Source organism: Hyposmocoma kahamanoa, unplaced genomic scaffold (genome assembly GCF_003589595.1).
Source record: "Hyposmocoma kahamanoa isolate Upper Pololo Valley unplaced genomic scaffold, ASM358959v1 180, whole genome shotgun sequence".
NCBI classification, from domain to species: Eukaryota; Metazoa; Arthropoda; class Insecta; order Lepidoptera; family Cosmopterigidae; genus Hyposmocoma; species Hyposmocoma kahamanoa.
Genome location: NW_020653711.1, coordinates 1,020,147 through 1,040,690, shown reverse-complemented (window position 1 = coordinate 1,040,690; position 20,544 = coordinate 1,020,147). Strand labels below are relative to the sequence as shown.

Genomic DNA, 20,544 nt, shown 5'->3' with positions numbered 1-20,544 from the left:
AACTAGATTGCGCTTATTGCACAGTTTTTTATAGTATCCATAACCGGCAATTCTTTATATTGTTTAGGATTAGCGCCGTCTATCCATACTAGCAAAGGTACATTTATAAATTATTTTTTAACACACAGTGCCATCTGTTGACACACATATGTGTTAAAGTTCAGAAAATAATGTTACCTCATGGTCAATATTTGAATATAACATAGAATATGCGGTAGTATGGGCTCCACATCAAACGCGATATAGTCTTATGCTGGAGCGCATTCAAAACAAATTCCTGAGATATCTATACTGAAGGCGGGGTTTACCCCTTCTACCCCTTGATGTATCCTAATTTGTTCATTTTGAGTATGGTGAGATACAACGAGCTACACGTGCGCAGGAACTTAGCGTTAGCAGTGTACGTGTTGAAGGTTATCAGAGGTGTGCTATTGAATCCGATGCTACTAAGGGTATTAGGCTTATGTGTTCCTGATAGATACGTCAAGCGACGTCGCCGTCCACTGCTACTGGCAGTGTCGCGTGGAAGGACAAATTTCATGACGGAATCTCCGCTAACGCGCACCCTGCACACCCTGAACGAAATATCGAATGGAATCGATCTGTTCCAATGTTCTCTGAGTGAATTCACAAAGATAGCGCTTTATATCATGTGTTACATGTAGTAATTTTGCTGGACTATTGGATTGGGTGGATAACCTGTAATAGTAAATTAAGTTGGGAAATAAATAAATAAATAATAAATATTTGTAACTTTTTAATTGAAAAAGAAAATCTGACTTCCTGGTGTCAATGGGACTGTTACGGAGTCCTTTGTACATTTTATATTTTCTTTTCTGGATGTCATGGTGATTTGTTGATTTAACGTATTGTGTCAAGTAAAAAGTCGACTTTTATTTCCGGAAAATAATTAGTAATTAGTGATAGCCGAAACGAACCCACAACAGTATCAGGGACCACCTCGGGTGTATACCCTTTCAAACAAAAGAAGAATTTTCAAAGTCGGTCCACAATTGACGAAGATATCTGAAAACATGCATGCAGCCGAACGTATAACCTCCTACTTTTTTTCAAGTCGGCTAAAAAATACTGACTACTTATATTTAATCTTAAAGAGGGAGTAATTGATATCCACGGCCATTTACATAATATAAACTACTTCCAGGCCGTTGATCAGCGCGATCTAGATACAAGACGGAATTTTGACCTTTTTCAGAGTTACGATCTACAGTATGGAGATTAGCGGTCCTTTCCATGATTAATATTATTAGACATGACTGGATGATGACTAAAACCGTCTTAGCTGTGACTACAGAACTTGTAAACAGCCTGAAACATTGTTTGAAATAAAAATAAAACAAAATTTACGTGATTTTATGTCAGAAAAACAGCTTAATTTCCAAATTATATGTAATTGTTTTCCTATTTAACTGACATCAAAAAAGGAGGAGATTCTCAATTCGAGTATATAAATATTTTGTCACTTGTGAACTGATTTTGGTGATTTTTTTTTGTTGGAAAGAGGGTACCTCAGTAGTGGCCTTATTTAAATTTGAAGACCTGTAAGGTCACACCTGTCTTACACCTGTAAGGGTGGCAAACTAGGGGATGAATTCGGTTTATTAAATTACTCCCATTTTCCGTTAACCGTCAATAAAACTTGGCACAATAGATATAATTCCACAAACTTTTGAGATCAGTTTTTTTTTAAGTTACAAATGTTAATATTGTCATTGGCAATAATAGCCCCTAGCATTGTGTGTCACTTAAGTAATGGTCCCATTTAAGGAAAATATTCCACCTCTAAGGGCGGCAAGGGATGAATCCGGTTTCGCGCACTTTCCAGTAACCGATTTCAATAAAACTTGGCAAATAGATGTAATTACACGATTTTTTTAGGTCGGCTTTTTTAATACACATTATTTTTGTTAAAACTAAATGCAATGTCGATTGTAATTTAATGAATTGATTTGCTAATGTATTGATTAAATCAATTTAGACATGACATTCCCATGCGTGTAATCGATAATTGTAGAGAAACGTGAATGTTCAGAGAAGATAAACAAAATCTCTTACAACACAAATTCAAAAGCACGAACATTCTATTATCAAACTTTATAACATCAATAAAACGTACAAATAAAGTAAATTTAATTGAATATTCTCGAGGCGAAATTGTGACATAATATCTCTATGTAAAAGGTAAAGAAACTTAAATGCCAAATAGTAATTTTTACATTTCTACCGCTGCTCCGAATGTAATATTCGAACAAGTGTATTGCTTGCACATCAAGCATGTTGACTGTACATAATTTCGTGTTTGCACTTACGTGTTAGAATCCCCAAAGTGATAGCAGAAATCTGTAAATAAAGATATAAATAATTAGTATACTTTGAAAGTTGAATAAATTGGTTTAGATCGAAATAAAAAAAAATCAAAAACAATTGACACTTGGCACTTGAATGAACGAACGAAATATTCTTTCCTGTACCATTAAAAAATTGCAATTGATAATACAGAGCAATAATGTAAGTAATACAGAATGAATTAATTTAGAACAGGCGACCTTAGGTTTGTAGTTTTAAAAATTAGATTTTTTATTTGAGAGGGCGATATTATCCACTCTGTGCGTATTACTTTTCAAAGTTAAGGTAAATATGTGTACTCTATTTGTTGCGGTATCGGGTAATAATATCGCATGTTCTAATCAATACTATCACTAAATGAATGTCACGAAATGAAAGTTTATGAAAATAGTTTTCAATTTGAAAAGAAACGTTTTTGTTTAGTGACGGGATTGTTTTTGAACATGTCATATCAAATTAAATATTTTTTTTGAGATTACACGCGGCCTAGAGCCACGCGGAGTCTCTAACGTGCAGCTGTGTTTTTATTTTACCCTATATATATTTTTCTTTATTTAAAGAATTTATAAAAAAATAATGGAGCGATAGAGAGGAGGCCTATGCTCAGCCGAGCTGCAACCAGACTGAAATGATGACGATGATAAAAAAATAATAAAAATTTATGATGATGTTATAGTTTTTGAATTTTAATTTTATAATTTTAATTTATTTTAAGTTTGAATAGAAATAGAAAATGTATGTATTTTGTATGTATGTGTGTATGTATTTTTTTATTATTTTAATTTGACTACTGGAATTGCATCATACTAACCTTATTCCTAAATTCTTTACTAACAACTGTGTTATAATTGTTTTAATTTTTAATAAAGTTTGTAATAATTGTTTTTGTACGAAATAAAGTATTGTTATTATTTTGGATATCTATTTTAGACTCTCGCCTTTCCCAAGGCCTAAAAGATACATTTTCTTATATTATTTATTATATTAATATAGAGACAAAATGAAAAGGACATTACCAAAATTGTTAGGGACACCGTGTGTGGGTTAAGGGTTAAATAAGACAGTCTAATTAAAAAATATATTATAAGAAACCTTACAATCAATGATTTTATAAATGTACAAACTTTAAACCAAACCTATCCAGTTGTTGAATAATTAATCAACAAACAAACTTTCAAATTTATCTTAGTAAAATTCCCACCGTAGTGAATTCAAGGTTAGAATGATGAATAAGATTCGCACGAAATTTCTCTAAGCTTCAAATGCGATCTCGCGTATGCGTAACGCGAATCCGAACGAATGCGACGAGCGCGAGTGGGTCGGTTGAAGCCATCTCGGACGGAGAAAGCAACGCCTTTTACGAACTGATGCAGGGTTGGCGACATCAGACATTTTATTGCAAATAATCTCAGTACAGAGTACTAAAAAAACCGACCTCAAAAGTACGTGGAATTACGTCTATTTGCTAAGTTTTATTGAAATATCCTTAAATTCGCCACTATACAGGACTTGACACTGGAGATAATAAAAACCGGTTCTCACTACTCAAAGTATATGGAGAGAAAAACGCCTTGAATTGGAGAAATTGCAATATCTACCATTAAAATAATTGCTCCTTATTAAAATTTAGGCGCTATTTATAAAAATGAATCTTCATACGTGAACAGCTACCCTTAGAGGTGGATGATTTTCTTCAAAATGAATTGGGACCACTATGGAAGTACCCCCTTTCAAACAAAAAAGAATCATGAAAATCGGTTCACAAATACCGGAGTTATCGAGTAGCATACATACAAAAAAAAAACAAAAAAAAACATACAGTCGAATTGAGAACCTCCTCCTTTTTTGAAGTCTGTTAAAAAAATACGTTCATTTGTATGAAAGAAAACTTATTCAAAATGTAGTTAGTCACAGGACAGGATTTGTCAACTTAGATAGATAGATAAAACACTTTATTTACTAGTATGACACAATTATATCTAGATTGAATATAACAGGAAAAATAAAATATTTTTTGTCATACCATGGAAATGGCGCGGACTCAGCATATACCTAACTTCCCTAAGACGCTGGTTTTCAGTCACAACCAAAGAGAAGGACTAAATGGGAAATTGTTCTTTGAAATAACAAATGTAATAAAATGTGAATGGTGCATCTAAAATAACCCATTTAATATATAAGTACATGTTATGATTTGAATATATAAGTGTTACTGAAAGTGAAAATTATGATAGTGAATATGTTTTAGGGTAATCAAAGTGTAAATCAAAGTAAAAATTTATATGTAGAAAGGCTATGAAAAAGATGGAAAGGGATGTAAAAACTAAAAACAATAGTAAACTTTCAAATTATGTCTCAGGGTGGCGAGCGAGAGCTATGAGTGGAGTGGTACTACAACTGTTATGGATAGGCGTGACGCTTACCACCAGAGTCATGACTTGTTCGTCCCTGCACTTGTTATCATAAAAAAAGACACATGAGACTTAAGATCTTATGGCCCACAGCTGTCTACTCAAGATACTTTATTAATATTATTCATAAAAAGATTAAACAACACAAACAAAACACATTCGCAGTGCTCTTATCGACGGACTTGATCCGTAGCTCAGTCGGTGAGACACTGGTTAGTTCCGAGTCCAGTCAGATCGAAAGAACTTTTCTTCGTACCAATAATAGTGGAGTATTTAACCAAAAAATATATTAATATATTTTTTATAATATTTAGTGACGGGACGAACAAGTCCTGCAACTGGTCGTAAGCATCGCGCATATCCATGACAGTTGTTTACAACTTCCAACTTTAAATAGCGAAGATCTGAGGGTAACTGCCACTGCGCCCGTCACCCTGAGTCTAAAGTTGACAAGTCTCATGTGCCCGTAAGTACACCATTCGAAATAGAAATGAAAATTACTTCATCTCTCGTTACTGCTTGGCGGTAGAAATAGGTAAAGTGGTAGTACTTCCCTGGACGATCTTTTTCACAAGGAGCTCTACAGCTACTACTTCATTTTGTGATCAGTTGGTTAATACTGAGGCTACTACTGAGGTTTGGTATGAGAAGGCATCGAGAACATAAAGTGCCAAACGTTTAAAAAAATTGGTAACGCCACAAGTATTCGAGATGAAAGTCGTCGTCGACAGCGAAAGAGGGTAGACAGATGTCTGTTCTTAAAGCTGTCATTTGCCGCTGGCTAGTCAACCCGTGACGATTAATCGTGTAACTGTTCCGAAATATTAGGAAATTAAAAATAAATCATACCGTATTAAATAGAATAACCACGAGTCTAAAATCTTCCATTTGTTCACTGGTTTGTATACCATAAAAAGAAACGTATACTATGTTGTCGTATGTAAAAAATTCTTTAGATATCGCGTTATACTATGTACATACGAGTACATAGTATAAAGATATCTAAAGAATTTTTTTCATTGCGGTTCCACTACAGCGCAACATTTGTCACGGTTAATCTCGAGAAATCCATTATGAGTTTCAATATTTTTGTTATCAAAGAACGAACGTGCTTGCTTATTCTTTTTGACAACCCTACAAGAATCGGACATCGCCTCAAGCGCATCACTTCTACCTGCGCGTGCGCCGCCCGCGTCTGCAACTACGCGGATAAATTCTATACTATTGTGGCTGTATTGTTAACAGATTGTTAACAATTTCATTTTTTTATTGGACAATTTCTCGTATTTGTTGAATTAATGTTGTCGGCATAATTTTCGAAAACGATAAAGGGAATATGAACAGAAGGCCACTGAGTTGACATGAATGATTGCCACCAAATAAAATCACCATGTTAATCTTCGTCTATTTCGTTCGTCTATTAAAAACAGCTAACTGGGACATGGAAACAATATAACATTGTGTAGGTTAAACAACACAATTCGTAATAGTATCATGAAGGCACCCAGCTTTAAACTTTGAACTATAAACAGTACTTATCATAAACGGGGTAGAGTTGGATGTAAATCTTAATTAAATTACTATATGCGTTATCCAATAGTTGAGCCGGTTTTTTGACTCTAATGGAAGAGTGAATAGGATGGCACTATTTTAGAAATATTAAACAATTTTAAGTCGCAGTAGAGTTTGTTGTGAAAGATTTCGTCAAGGGAAGTACTGCCATCTTGCCTATTTCTGCCACCAAGCAGTAAAGTGAGCATTACCGCGTTCAGGTGAAATTACAGGCACGTTGAACTTGTTAACCTCATGATGACGGGCGCAATTGCAGTGCCCCTCAGATCCTTGTGATATAAAGCTGACAGTGGCACTGCAACTGTTATGGACAGGCGTGTCGCTTACCATCAGGCGCACGACTTCTTCGTCCCGCCACTTGGTGTCATAAAATAATAATAACAATGTCGGTGAAGTAATCGCTTGAGTTTGTGTTACGACACGACATTAACTTTTTTCCTTTATCTGATCTAAATAACGTCGTCTCGGTCTTCCTCTGCGCTTCTTACCTCCGATTTTCCCTTCTATAGTACTACTTCTAAGAAAACTGTCGTGACGCAGATGGCAAAAAATTGTTCACTTTTAAGAATTTTCCGCAAAGAATTTGCTAACGAGAAGAAGATACAAATCTTTTCGATCACAACATAATATATATGTTGCAAAAGGATCGTGTATATTTGAAATATACGTACATGTTTAATTGAAATTCTTTTCAAGGTTGTAAACATGCAAAATTGTAAAAGACTTTTGGTCAAATTTTTATTAAAAACATTGTACAAAATAGTTTAAATTAAGAATTATAACAGTTTGTTTAACTCCTTACCTGTAGCCTACTGTACACGAAAAGAAAGAACTTTCTCTTTTGAATTTACTTTTAAACGTGGTAAATTCTAGGGCATATTATACGTTAAATGGGGGTTATAAATTAACCTCTTATCTGAATTAAAAGTTATTGTTTGGATTAAAGAGTAAATGTAACGAGTTAGGAAGTAAAAATAAATGTTATGCTCTATCAAACAATATGTATAAAGTAACATACCCGAAAAATAAAATATATATGTTTTGAAAAAAGAAAGTGAAGAAAATGAAAGTGTTTGACGGATTTTAATCACGCATATTTGTCTTTTAAACAAACCAACGTTTCGGGTCCTTTACAGATCCTACGGTCACGGTTGCTTAAAAGAAAGTATCTTTTTATTATTTAATTTGTTTGTATTCTTAGAATGCGGAATGCTGTGAAAAAATTACATATCGATATTGTTTTACACTTCTGAAATATTGTTACCCTAATCAATTAGTATTAGATAAAAAGGAATTTAAATATTAATAAAAATAAAAGATAAATGTAAGCACTTGGTAATGAGATTAAAGATGAATATAAGACTTATGAATGTAAGCACTTGTACCGATTACTAATGAACAGAACCTGACTGGATTCTGGTTTTACTTATGAGGTCATCACTGCTTTGGGCGCTTGCTTGAAACAAGTGCGGAATGCAGCCAGTGGAACAAACTTAGGGCCTTTATCTACTAAAACGGAGCAAAGGAGAGCTTTGTTTCAACAAAGTTTTAGCGGTAACAGAGCTCCTTGTGAAGGAGTTCGTCTAGGGAAGTACTGCCACCTTACCTATTTCGTTCGCCTAGCACAAAATGTGAGCATTACCGTGTCCCGGTTCTGAAGGGTTGTCTCAGGTTCTGTGGTAATGTTTCTCAAATCTTTGCGATTTTAAGCTCTTAAGTGGCACTGCAACTGCTATGGACAGGCGTGTCGCTTATCATCGGGTTGACGACTTGTTCGACCAGTCACTTGATATCGTAAAAAAAACAGCCTATAACAAAATTTTCCTCCTTCATTCTTGTTAAGAGACGTGTGGATCTTGATACGCTATTCCACTTTCCCGTGAAAAGCAAAACGTGATACAAATAAGGTAGAAGGGAGTTAATTCCGACTATACCCACTGCACACGCTGACCCACCTACTTCGCGAGGCGATTGTCATTAAACTTCCTTTTCACAGAGGTATGTGACCAGCAGTGGACTATTGCAGCCGATTATAGTCTTCAGAAAGAGTTCAGAGTTCAGGGAAGTACTGCCACCTTACTTATTTCTGCAGCGTTTTGGTTTTGAAAGGTACATGTGCTGGTGAAATTACAGGAACATGGGACTTGTCGACTTCTGATTTAGGGGGACGGGCGCAAAGACAGTGTCCTTCAGATTTTTTTTATTATATCAAGTGACGACACGAACAAGTCGTGCGCCTGATAGTAAGCTACACGCCTGTCCATAACAGTTGCAGTGCCACTCAGAGCTTTAAATCGCAAAGATCTGACGGGCACTGTCACTGCGCCCGTCAAGTCCCATGTGCCTGTAATTTCACCAGCACCCTTACCCTTAAAAACCGGAACACAGTAATGCCGATATTATTGCTTGGCGGCAGAAATAGGTAAGGTGGCAGTTTTTTCCCTTTCACGAGAAGCTCTACTGCTATTACATTGTTGCTGTTGGTCCGTGGACATCATAAAAAAACAGAAAAGCGGTCAAAATGACTTCATCACCAACCCGCTACAGAATTCAATACACCTCTAAACAGGTACTTTAGACCTCTTAAAGTTAGTTAACAAGATGATTTTATACAATATGACGTGTATTTTAGAGAGATCACATGTCAATCTAAATCTTCTTTGCTTCCGGCAGCTAATGGTAACCGCAAATCATTCTACGGATTCAAACTCAAATTACGCCCGGCTTACCTAACTCTTTTTGACGCAGCCCATAAGTGACATAAACATCTTATATTTGAATTATTAGTATCTAATGAGGTCATCGTGACGTCATCACTTTACAGTAATATAGCTACTGCTAGAAATTTACAAAATCTAATCCAATGAAAACCAAAATATAAAAAAATACAATTTTAATCTATATACAATTGTATAAAGAAGAATATTCCACAACAATTCACTGGTAGATGCGCGGACCTCAAAAACTGTTAGTCCTAGAAATGTTACTTTTATTTAGTGTAGGCGTATTAAGAACGGATTTTTTCGAAATTCAACCTCTAAAAGGGTGAAAAGGGGTAAAAATGTTTTCATGAAAAATCATATTCCTTGAACTTTTTCATCTTAGGAGTCATTAAACTTACTAACGCGGAATCGTCTTGATGCGATCATGTTTAAAAAACCATACTTATTACAATTAGGCCGATTCGTTTTTTTATGCGAACGAAGTCACGGGCATCAGCTAGTTAAACTTTCTGTGAGGTATATTTATAAAGTAAGGTATAATAAAGGCATTACTTTTTCAGGATTGAACATTTACAAACTTTATAGACAAGCATCCATATGGCATCGCACCTTAACCGGATAGAGCATAATGCAAATAGCAAGAAATAAAAAAGAATCATGAAAACCAGTTCACAAATACCGGAGTTATCGCGTAACATACATATAAAAAAACATACAGTCGTATTGAGAACCTCTTCCTTTTTTTGAAGTCGGTTAAAAATAAATAAATATCGATAAGTGACTCGGGGTGACCGTTCGGCAATGCTAAATATAGAAACTGCTTGGTGGTTATGGTAGGCTATGGCTTACCTGTTGGCTATGGTTTACATGGTGGCTATAGTTTAGATGGAGGCTTGGTGTAGATAGAGGCTATGATTTAGATGGTGGCTATAATTTAGATGGTGGCTATGTTTTAGATGGTGGCTATGATTTAGATAGTGGCTATGGTTTACATCACTCATTAGTAGCGGTAGAGCTCCTTGTGAAAGAGTTCGTCCAGGGAAGTGCTGCCACCTTACCTATTTCTGCCGCCAAGTAGTAATGAAAGCATTAATGTGTTTTAAAGAGTAAAGGTGCTGATGAAATTACAGGCACATGGGACTTGTCAACATGTCTCAGGGTGACGGGTACAGTGGCAGTGCCCCTCAGATCTTTGCGATTTAAAGTTCTGAGTTGCACTGCAACTGTTATGGGCAGGCGTGTAGCATCAGGCACACGAGTAGCTCGACTTGATATTATAAAAAAAATGGTGGCTACGGTTTGAATGGTGCCTACGATTTACATGGTGGCTATGATTTACATAGTGGTTATGGTTTTTATAGTTTACATGGTGGTTAAAAATCTCTAAAAAAAGCTTAAGTATGTTAGGGAACAGATGAGAAATGACAAACCGAATCGTTTCATCCATGTTGTTGGCATGTCAAAAGCATATGAATGTAAAGTCAGATCACATGAAATCATCATCCCAGCGATATTAGACGACTCTGAAAAAAGCTTTGTTGGTTTTCAACCAACAAAGCTTTTTTCCCACTTTTATTTATAAATAATATATATTTAGCCCACGGAGTTGTTTAGTTCGCATAACAAATCTTTTTGTAACTCATTTTTATAGTCGTGGAACTACAAAATAATTTACTATAACAACATTTTGTTGTCATGAAACTACAGCATAACTTGCGATTGATAGTTCCATGACGAAAAAAATTGTTAAACATTTGTTATATGATAACATTTTGTGGTTCCATGACCATAAAACGGTGTTATGGGAACTAACTTTCGTCAGCACTATACAGTAAACAAGACAAACTAGAAATCCTATATAGTATATCCACCTTTTTCCAATACATTGATTTGTTCTAAACTACTTCACCGTATAAGTAAGCTTACCATTTATGGATGCACCATTGACTTTGCTATACCATAGATCGACGCTTGTTTTATTGCTGCCGCAAGGCATCTAGTCAGTGATGTAGACTCAGGGTCTGTTAAATTCAATAGTTTGTTTGTCTTAAGAACAAAAAATTGAGTTAATAAATAATTGTAATCTGATACAAGATAAGTACATTACGTCGGTCCGTACTTCGACGACGTCTGTTTGAAAAATCAAATATACGCCATTTAGATCCAAAAAATAGTTTCGTTTTCAAATCGAGTTCCTGGCTTGTTGTGGGTCATTCTAGTAAAAAAAGTTGTTCTGGAACTTTATTGTCATCGAGTATCAATCCAGAAATAGAGAAGAAATGTCATTTAATTGGTTTGAAAACTATTCTGCCATATCATTGCTTCTTAGACTATGATTTTTTTCCCTCCTCTAAGCATTACTGTGACAATTGGCCTGCCCGAATTCGAAACAATTGACGGATGTCGTCAATGGGTGTCATCAATTGTGTCTTTTCAAATCGACCAGTTAACTTGTCTTAAAAAGCTTTGTCATAATTGACGAAAAGTACAAAATTACATATTTCATATTTTGATTACCGATGAAATTTGATTCCGTTTGTTTTGTAATTATATGTTTTGCTGCCCCACACCGCCGAATGGAACAGCTCGCCATTGTTAGAGATTATTACCTTTATTACAATAAATACAAAATATTTTTGGAATATACGGAGACGTACACACAGGTCAGTTGTTGGCGCTGCAAATGAGAATTGATATTTATAAGTGATGCGTCACGGATGAGTTACCAGTAATGTATAGCCCTTATTTCGTCTCTATTTTTGTTTATATATTCGATGTTTATTGTTCTCCAAACCGTTGCATAGCAGATGCAGATTGCTATACCAGCAGTTGGCTATTGCGATGAAGTCAAAATACCGCTCGTGGAGTCTATATTTATGAATTTATTCAAAAGTACACCATCAACTTAACATTATTTTTTGTGATAACAAGTGACGGGACGAACAAGTCGTGCTCGTGGTGGTACGGTACACGGCTGTCTATAACAGTTGCAGTGCCGTTCAGAACTTTAATTCGCATAGATCTTAGGGGCACTGCCACTGCACCTGTCGCCTGCTTGGCGGCAGAAATAGGTAAGGTGGCCGTACTTCCCCGGACAAACTCTGTCAGGAGGAACTCTACTGCTACTAAACAATCTTTGAAAATTATATACATACCTTCACAATAGTCTGCTAACAGATTAACTGCATGTTTGCAATTAATGCGTGAAGTCGTAATCAACTTCATGCAGGCAAAACTATGACTGGATGATGTTGATAACGACTTTACGCATAAAGTGCATGCAGTCGATCTCGGCTGCATGAAGTCAGTTTTGACTACATGCAGTTAATGCATGAAGTCGTTATCAACTTAATGCTGTCGAGGTCTCGTCTGCATGAGGATGATTAAGATTTCACGCATTAACTGCCAACGTGCAGTCAATCTGTTAGCAGCCATACAAGTTACCAAGCCGCTACAGGCTACTACGAAATTTAGAGTTACCAATGAAATACAAAAAAAAAACATAATTAGAAATGTAAAATTAAAAGGACGTAAAGATAAAAAAATTGCTTGCACATACGAATAAACTGCTGGGTGTTTTTTATATGAAATATATCTAAGTCTCTGTCTCTGGCACAATCAAGTCATTGTAGACTGCATGAGTCTATTCAAGGACGCATACTTTCCTTCTGGCTATTAGACGAAACAAATGTTTTGGCAATTGGGAACTTAAACATTACCAATAGGTGAATACACAATATATTTATTTTTATACAATTACACAGCATTAGAGCTATTCATTACAACATTATGACATCCGTAAATAAACACATCAATACATTTAGCAATTCATAGAAGACACACGCTCATCCATCCTCTCACAAAACCTGAAACATTCACTACACAACGTCATCTATTCGCAAAAATATACAGTACGGATAGAAATATAATACAGACAAGACAAACCCAGACACGAGAAGATTATAAGATAATAATAAGTGTACGTAAGGGCAATTAACACGTAATGCCATCAGATAGTTTTCTAAAGGCTCTTTCAAGGTTTGCTTGGCCTATTATCAGGCAAATACACGATAAGGTAACCCAGTGGAAAAAAGCGGGATGTGTACAACTTTAATTTCCAAGCTACGTTAGTGAATGTTTATAGCAATGACTCTCGGTAAAACGGTCAAGGAAAACATGATGATAAAACCTGCGTGTAGAAAAAGGTTCATAACTTTTGGAAAACGTTTAGGTACCGAAAAACGGATCCAATAAAACAGCAGTCTATTACATATGATATTTTAAGGGGCGCAACCGCCTTCGCAAGCGCTTGCACTCGTCCAGGTTTGACTCAGTGGAATGGACAGCTGCTACGATTGAGGAGAGGTATACCCCTTTACCGTTGCCCTATCCACCTTGTCTTACTGGATACAGTAGTCTAGTAGGACTGACGATTGTCAGTACTACTAGACTCTTTTGAATATCTGCTTTGGGTTGCTTTCCTCGCCGAAACAGACTATGCACTACGCAAGAGAGATCCGCGTCAAAAACAAAACGAGTCAGAGAGTAATTTGGTGGTGGTAAAAAGTGGGTGAAGAATAGGGTAATGGGATATTGTAGTCTTCAGAATCGGTATAAACGAGTCTGGGGCCGCATACCCATATCCATACCAAGAAGATACCGGACAAGCAATCTGCAGATGAACCTCCTGAAGGAATAAGTATTCAACTCAGAGATCAACATGACGTGACTAGTAAGTCACCGGATTTATATTGTACGCAGAAGAGTAAGATTGTACTTGAATACATATATGTAGACATACGTATGTGTATAAATCTCCAAGCCATTATTTTCATATAAAAAATTCTTGTCACATATCCGCACCCATCTTATATTCCTTTTACAAAGCGTCGTCCCGGATGCGGTCGTCATAAACGCTCAGTATTCGCTGCGTGCGCGCATTTCCGCAGCGAAAACTGTTACAAGTTAATGCGCAGTGGCACTACGACCGCGATATCCAATGGCGACAATAATCTTGGGTTTTGCCCTTATTTGGAATATGTTGTGAAATTGTGTTAATTAGGAAATAATAATGTAGAGAATATCAGCGCATATTGACACTGATCTATTGTTGACACGTCGCGTTTTTTAGGTTATCGATTATTGCGATAGTTATTCGCATACAAACTTGATGAACGATGGTAGCCCAATTAAGAATTGTAAAATAATAAGTATGCTTGCGTAAGTTGTTCCGTGACGTCACTTGGGATTCTAACTAAAAACCAGTGCTAGAAACGAGCCGAGTTTTCCAGCAAATACGTACTGAGTTAGCGGCCCTTTGTTACCGCAGCTGTCACCGCACACTCTATCTTTATACTTAATGTCTTTGTATATGTTTAAGTAAATAGTCTGTGTGCTAATTTTATTTCGTTTTTATTTTGTTTTTATTATGACTATTTATGTCTTACCTGTGAATGTTTAGATTGTGCTTTACCAGGGAAGTACTGGTACCTTATCCATTTCTGCAGCCAGCAGTAATACGAGCATTACTGTATTCCGGTTTCGAGGGTGCTGGTAAAATTACAGGCGTATGGAACTTGTCTACTTATGTCTCAGGGTGACAGGCGCAGTGGCAGTGTCCCTCATATCTTTGCGATTTAAAGGTCTGAACGGCACTTCAACTGCTATAGACAGCCGTGTAGCCTACCACCACGCGCAGGACTTGTTCGTCCCGTCACTTGTTATCATAAAAAATAATGTTAAGTTGATTGTGGACAGGCGTGTTGCTCACCTCCACATCTATAGCTAACTTAAATCAAGTATATTTTATCCGTAAATTGTCTTTTGGAAATCATACAGTTAATATGGTCATGGCATCAACCGTGATCGTGGGATCGGTAAAGTAACCGAAACGTTAAAATGTTTGAAAAAACAAATATTCGCGATTTACATTTTTTTATGACGCCAAGTCACGGGACGAACAAACATGTATCTGGTGGTAAGCGATTCGTCGGTCTGTATAGCTTCAAATCCCAAGGATCTGAGGGGCACTGCCATGTGTCTGTAATTTCACCAGCACCCTTAACCCTTGAAGACCGGAACGCAGTAATGCTTACATTACTGCTTGGTGGCAGAAATAGGTAAGGTGGCAGTACTTCCCTGGACGAACTCTTTCACAAGGAGCTGCTACTAAATAATAAGTAATTTACGATTACGCTGCAAGCTAGTGGTCGAAAAGGCTCGAGCCTTTTAGCCCTAAATTTAAAGCTTGCGAGTCTTTTTTAAAGGCGGACTCACAAAAGAGTTCGAAAAGGCTCGAGCCTTTTAGAACTAAATTTAAAGCTTGCGAGCCATTTTTAAAGGCGGACTCACAAATCAGTAGTTCTAAAATTGCTCACTATAAAAGGGTTTGAGGCTTTATTAGGCCGAGGCTTTTTTTAAAGCCTTTTTAGAAGACTGGCGTTAGCGGTCAAAAAGGCTCGAGCTTTTTAGCCTTTTTTTAAGACTCACCGCTTTATAGTGATGGCTACAATATTAATAATAATAAATGGATAATAATAAATATGTCACTACATATTCACACAACGCTATCTAGTCCCAAAGTAAGCAAACTAAAGCTTGTGTTATGGATACTAGACAACCGATAAACAAACATATACATTTATAGACACAGAACAAATTATCATGTTCATTACACAAACATTTGTCCTCGGTGGGAATCGAACCCACGACCTCTGGATTAGCAGTCAGGATTACTAACCACTACGCCACGACGCCACTATTCTAAAAAGGCTTTAAAAAAGCCTAGGCCTAAAAAAAGCCTCAAGCCCTTTTTTAGTGAGCCATTTTAGAACTACTGTTTTGTGAGTCCGCCTTTAAAAAAGACTCGCAAGCTTTAAATTTAGGGCTACAAGGCTTGAGCCTTTTTGACGGCTAGCAAAAGCCATAAATACAATTAGCCTCGAGGGCTTGAGAGTTATTTAGCTTTTTAGCCTTCTAGCCATCGCTATAAAGCGGCGAGTCTTAAAAAAGGGCTAAAAGGCTCGAGCCTTTTCGACCACTACTGCAAGCTTTTTGAAATATATCTAACCACGTAGTAACAATGTCTAGATTATTTTTATAAATTGCTCAATATTTTTCTAGCAATATTACGAATCGTGTAAAAAACGAAAACATTATTTACGAATGAAAACAAACAATAAAACAAAAAACAAGGCAATAATCAAAATTCTAAAGTCAATAAATCAAATTGCCGCATAAAGACGCTTCGTGTTGCATAAACAACGCCGTATCGGTTTGACACTCAGCTTTCTTTTATATTACGAAATTTGGAGATATTTATATCATGAATTAAGACACGAATTCTAATGCTAGGGGGTTTTTCTTAGTAATAACATATGCCGTGCCACCGGAAAAAGTGCGAAGATGAAGGCTTATAAAAAACTAAACAGCAAACCTAGAGTAGACCTCAGGCGGCCGCATATCTCGGTTGAGCATGCTCTGAAGACTTCTAGAACACCGTACCGTAGGAGGGAATCGGCTAGGAGTTTACCGGTAGACGTTGAACTGAGAGGCTATACGGCCTCGCCAGCGGAGGTGGTTATTTTTTTTAACGCTAGGGGTTAAAATCTTCTCTTGATGTACAGAAGACCAATTACCAAAGCGAGAGAGGAGATTGTTGTGTTTCAAATCAAATCATTTATTTGCTACAAACACGGTGGTCAAGACAACAAAGTAATATTAGTGATGACAAACATGTTTCGCCAAAAATATGATAAGCATGCAAAAAATTTTACGTCTCATAAAGTAAATCGACTCATCCGTAGAACAAAGATCTATCTACAAAACTTGTTCTCAGGACACAGTACATTTAATTCGTTCTTCTTTGCTGTGGATGTCAGATCGATCGTTGTTCAATTCTATATTTCCGAAATGAAATAAGATATATAAATTCTGAAAACACCTTTACGTAGGCCTTAGTTTGAATAAGGAAATTATTCTTGTAACGTACTTATTCTCTTTTCGCTATGTAATCAATTACTAACTTTTACGTATTTTTTTATGATACTAAGTGACGAGACGAACAAGACGTGCGCCTGATGGAAAACGACACACCTGTTCTTAACAGTTGCAGTGCTATTCAGAGCTTTAAATCGCAAAGATATGAGGTGCACTGCCTCTGCGCCCATCACCCTTTTTCTTTTATTTTTTTAAAGGGGGAAATGCTTTATGCGTACTCTTGAGCACGGGCAGGCTCGAGAGTTACGTGGGACTGACCTTCCGATAGCGGGAATACTAACTTAAAACCCCTCGGCGTTATCGGCCGGGTGTTGTGGGCGTGACATAAGGTCCCATGTGCGTGTAATTTCACCAGCACCCTTACCCTTTAAAACCAGACGCAGTAATGCGCACATTACTGCTTGGCGGCAGAAATAGGTAACGTAAGTAGGTAAGGTTACGTCTTGTTCCGTCATTGGAAAACAGATTCAATCGCCTAGAGCCATTTTCATTTTCCAATTTCACTATATAGCAATCATTTAATCGATCGTTTAATTTACAATCTAAGTATATCATCGTATTGCGTAATAGCAATCGCTTTCTAGTTGCAGCTATTTATCGATCAATAGCTGTACTGGCCCATAACTGAGTTTCATCTGACTGATTCGATGTTATGTAATGATTCAACACATCGTTATTCTCTACTTTGTATTCTGTGCCTTTTGTATTCAAATAAAAAATATAGACACCGTTCATTCCTAATCAGACTGATCTTGACTAAGGGAGAGCAAGTAGCCGTAGAGGTCCTTGTGAAAGAGTTTGTTCAAGGAAGTGGTTCCGGCTTACCTATTTCTGCCGCTAAGCAGTAATATGAGCATTACTGCGTTCCTATTTTGAAGGGTAAGGTTGCTGGTGAAATTACAGGCACGTGGGACTTGTCAACTTACGTCTCAGGATGATTGCAATAGCAGTGTCACTCGGGTCTTTGTGATGATAATCATAAGTGCATGACTACCATCTACTAAGTAAAAGGCGCCTAAGTGACAAATGGTCAAATAACCGTTTTAAATAGCAAAAGATAGAGCACAAAATTCTCTTTTTAAAACGGTTAAAAGTAGTTTCCGTGTTCGACTTATCGGAACTTACCCTAACGATGCATAGCTGAAATATTATTAAACAATTTCATTATTCTGAAACCCCGTTTTCATTATCGGGTTATCGGGTATATAGTTAGCGGACGGCAGATGACTTGTTGGTCTTATTACTTAGCAACATAAAAGTAAGGGGACCTTATACATCTTGAAAACAAAAAAAAGATAATTGTTTAAAATTTAAAATAACGCACACACTCTTGACATGGAGATACACATAGATAACCACAAAATACACCCAAACTCACGAGAAAACTGAACCCGGGACCGCAGACTAGCACCCTTCGGTTACAGAGGCAGTTGTATGAAACTGCATGTATTTTTTTAAATAAAGTTTCTCACCATACATCTAAACTTACCAAAGTGAGTGGCACCGTGTGAAAAATGATGAATCTGTAAAAAAAATATTTTATAATATTATGCTACACGAAACACAAATAATTATAACTTAAAAAAACCGAACTGAAAGTTAGATAGATAGATAAATAAACGCTTTATTCACTGATATAAAATAAACACAGATTAAGCATAAAAGAAAAAACATAACGTGATTGCTTGTTTGTGGCATTACATCTATTTACGAAATTTTATTCAAATCGGCTAGCGGAAAGTGGGTGAAATCCAATGCACCGGATTCATTCCCTAATTTGTCACCCTAGAGGTGAAATATTTTGTTCAATTGCAAATAGAACTACTACTGATATATTTATTCCCTTTCCAACAAAAAATAATCATCGAAATCAGTTCACAAATGTCGGAGAAATCGCATAACCAAAAAAAATACAATCGAATTGGGAACCTCCTTTTTTTCAAGTCGGGTAAAAATTGGCACATGGTCTACGAGACGAAACAATTTAAGAAACTGATCTAGCCAAATCTCACCTCAGGAGGACGAGGTGAACGACCCGTCTAGGCCTACATCTTAAATTGTCGACAATCTTGATACTTTTCTCCATTTATGGAGCGAGACCGGTGTCATCTTACATTGGCTACTAAACTACCCGTCGCAATTGTTTGTAAAATGATTGTGAACAATCTCTACAATAGCTTTGGATCACTTTTCTCATAAATACGTAAATAGCTCTTACTTTAACAATCTAGGAAAATTTTGTAATTAAAATTGAAATTCATTCATTTCGAATAACAACGATTATAAAACACATTAAATTGAAGTAATTCATAAAATTCCATTAAAATCAAAATAAAAGTAGTATAAAATCGGAATATAATAATAATATCAATCTGATATAATAAAAAAGTTTAATAATTATTGTTTACAACTATTCACTGCAGTAATAAACATTTCAATTGTATAATATTAAAAAATATCTTTTAATTTGAAATTGATAACTTCCAGTTCGTATCAAATGTTTAGATATTTCTGTTTTTCGTTTTGTAGCTTGTAACTGCAGCTTGAATTTGAACATTTATTAATTATCTGTTTAGTTTTAAGTTCTCATGTAAGTGACAATTGTTTTAATGAAAATAAAGTTTTTTGGAATTTCTTTGGAAAGATTCAGTAAAACTCTTTCAAAGAAGAATTTAGTACCAAAAAGCTCTTTGTAAAAGAGTTCGTGTATGGAAGTAATATGAGAAATACTGCGTTCCGGTTTTGAAGGGTTAAGGGTGCTGGTGATATTACAAGTACACAGGACTTGTCAAACCTTGACTTGGCATTCAGATCCTTGTGATTGAAATTTCTGAGTGGCATTGCAACTGTTATGGATTTTACCTTAGGCTTACCACCAGGCGCAACACTTGTTCATCCCGTGCCCTAGTATCACGAAAGTGTTCTATGAGTTTAAACTCAAATGAATTTGCTATCATATTACGGCTTTCCAAAGTCATATAGGTATGATTACGTTTGAGATCTATGTAGATCCCAAATTTTAATATTATTTAACGAATATCACCTACAGACATGTTTTAAGGTGCAATTTCAATCTGTTGACGTTGTTCAAAAGTGTACCCGACTTTCAATTACGTAAGTTCCAACTTTGTCAGATATGTAGGTTAATTTTAAGACCTTCTGCACCTCTTGGACAAGGTATTTTTGTGCATTATGTAAAATAAAATAAGAATGTCCAATCAACACGTATTCACCGTAAAAGAACGTCAAGCCCTTACGCAAGTGTGAAACGGACACCGTATAAACAGGGAAGTAGTAACACAACACGTGGTGTCAAAGGTGATCGGTGATCGGTGTTGACGGGATTACTCAAGGTGTCGGTCAACAATGCATTTCCTGTCATTACTGGCACGGTTGGTGTGTTTTTATAGTAAGTTAAATTATATGCCAAAAAACCTACTAAGTACTTATTTGTGTTGCCAGCGATGACCTAC

General features: G+C 36.2%; 1 protein-coding gene across 2 annotated transcripts in view; it reads right to left on the bottom strand.

Moving 5' to 3' along the window:
• LOC113225927 overlaps positions 1-20,544 on the bottom strand; it is a 175,713-nt gene that overhangs the window by 125,116 nt on the left and 30,053 nt on the right. For both annotated transcript variants that reach the window (XM_026458398.1, XM_026458397.1), the window contains exons 2-3: positions 18,561-18,594; positions 2,331-2,361 (exon numbers count right to left, since the gene is read on the bottom strand). The gene's annotated coding sequence lies outside the window, so the exon portion shown is untranslated. The remainder of the gene's footprint in view (positions 1-2,330; positions 2,362-18,560; positions 18,595-20,544) is intronic.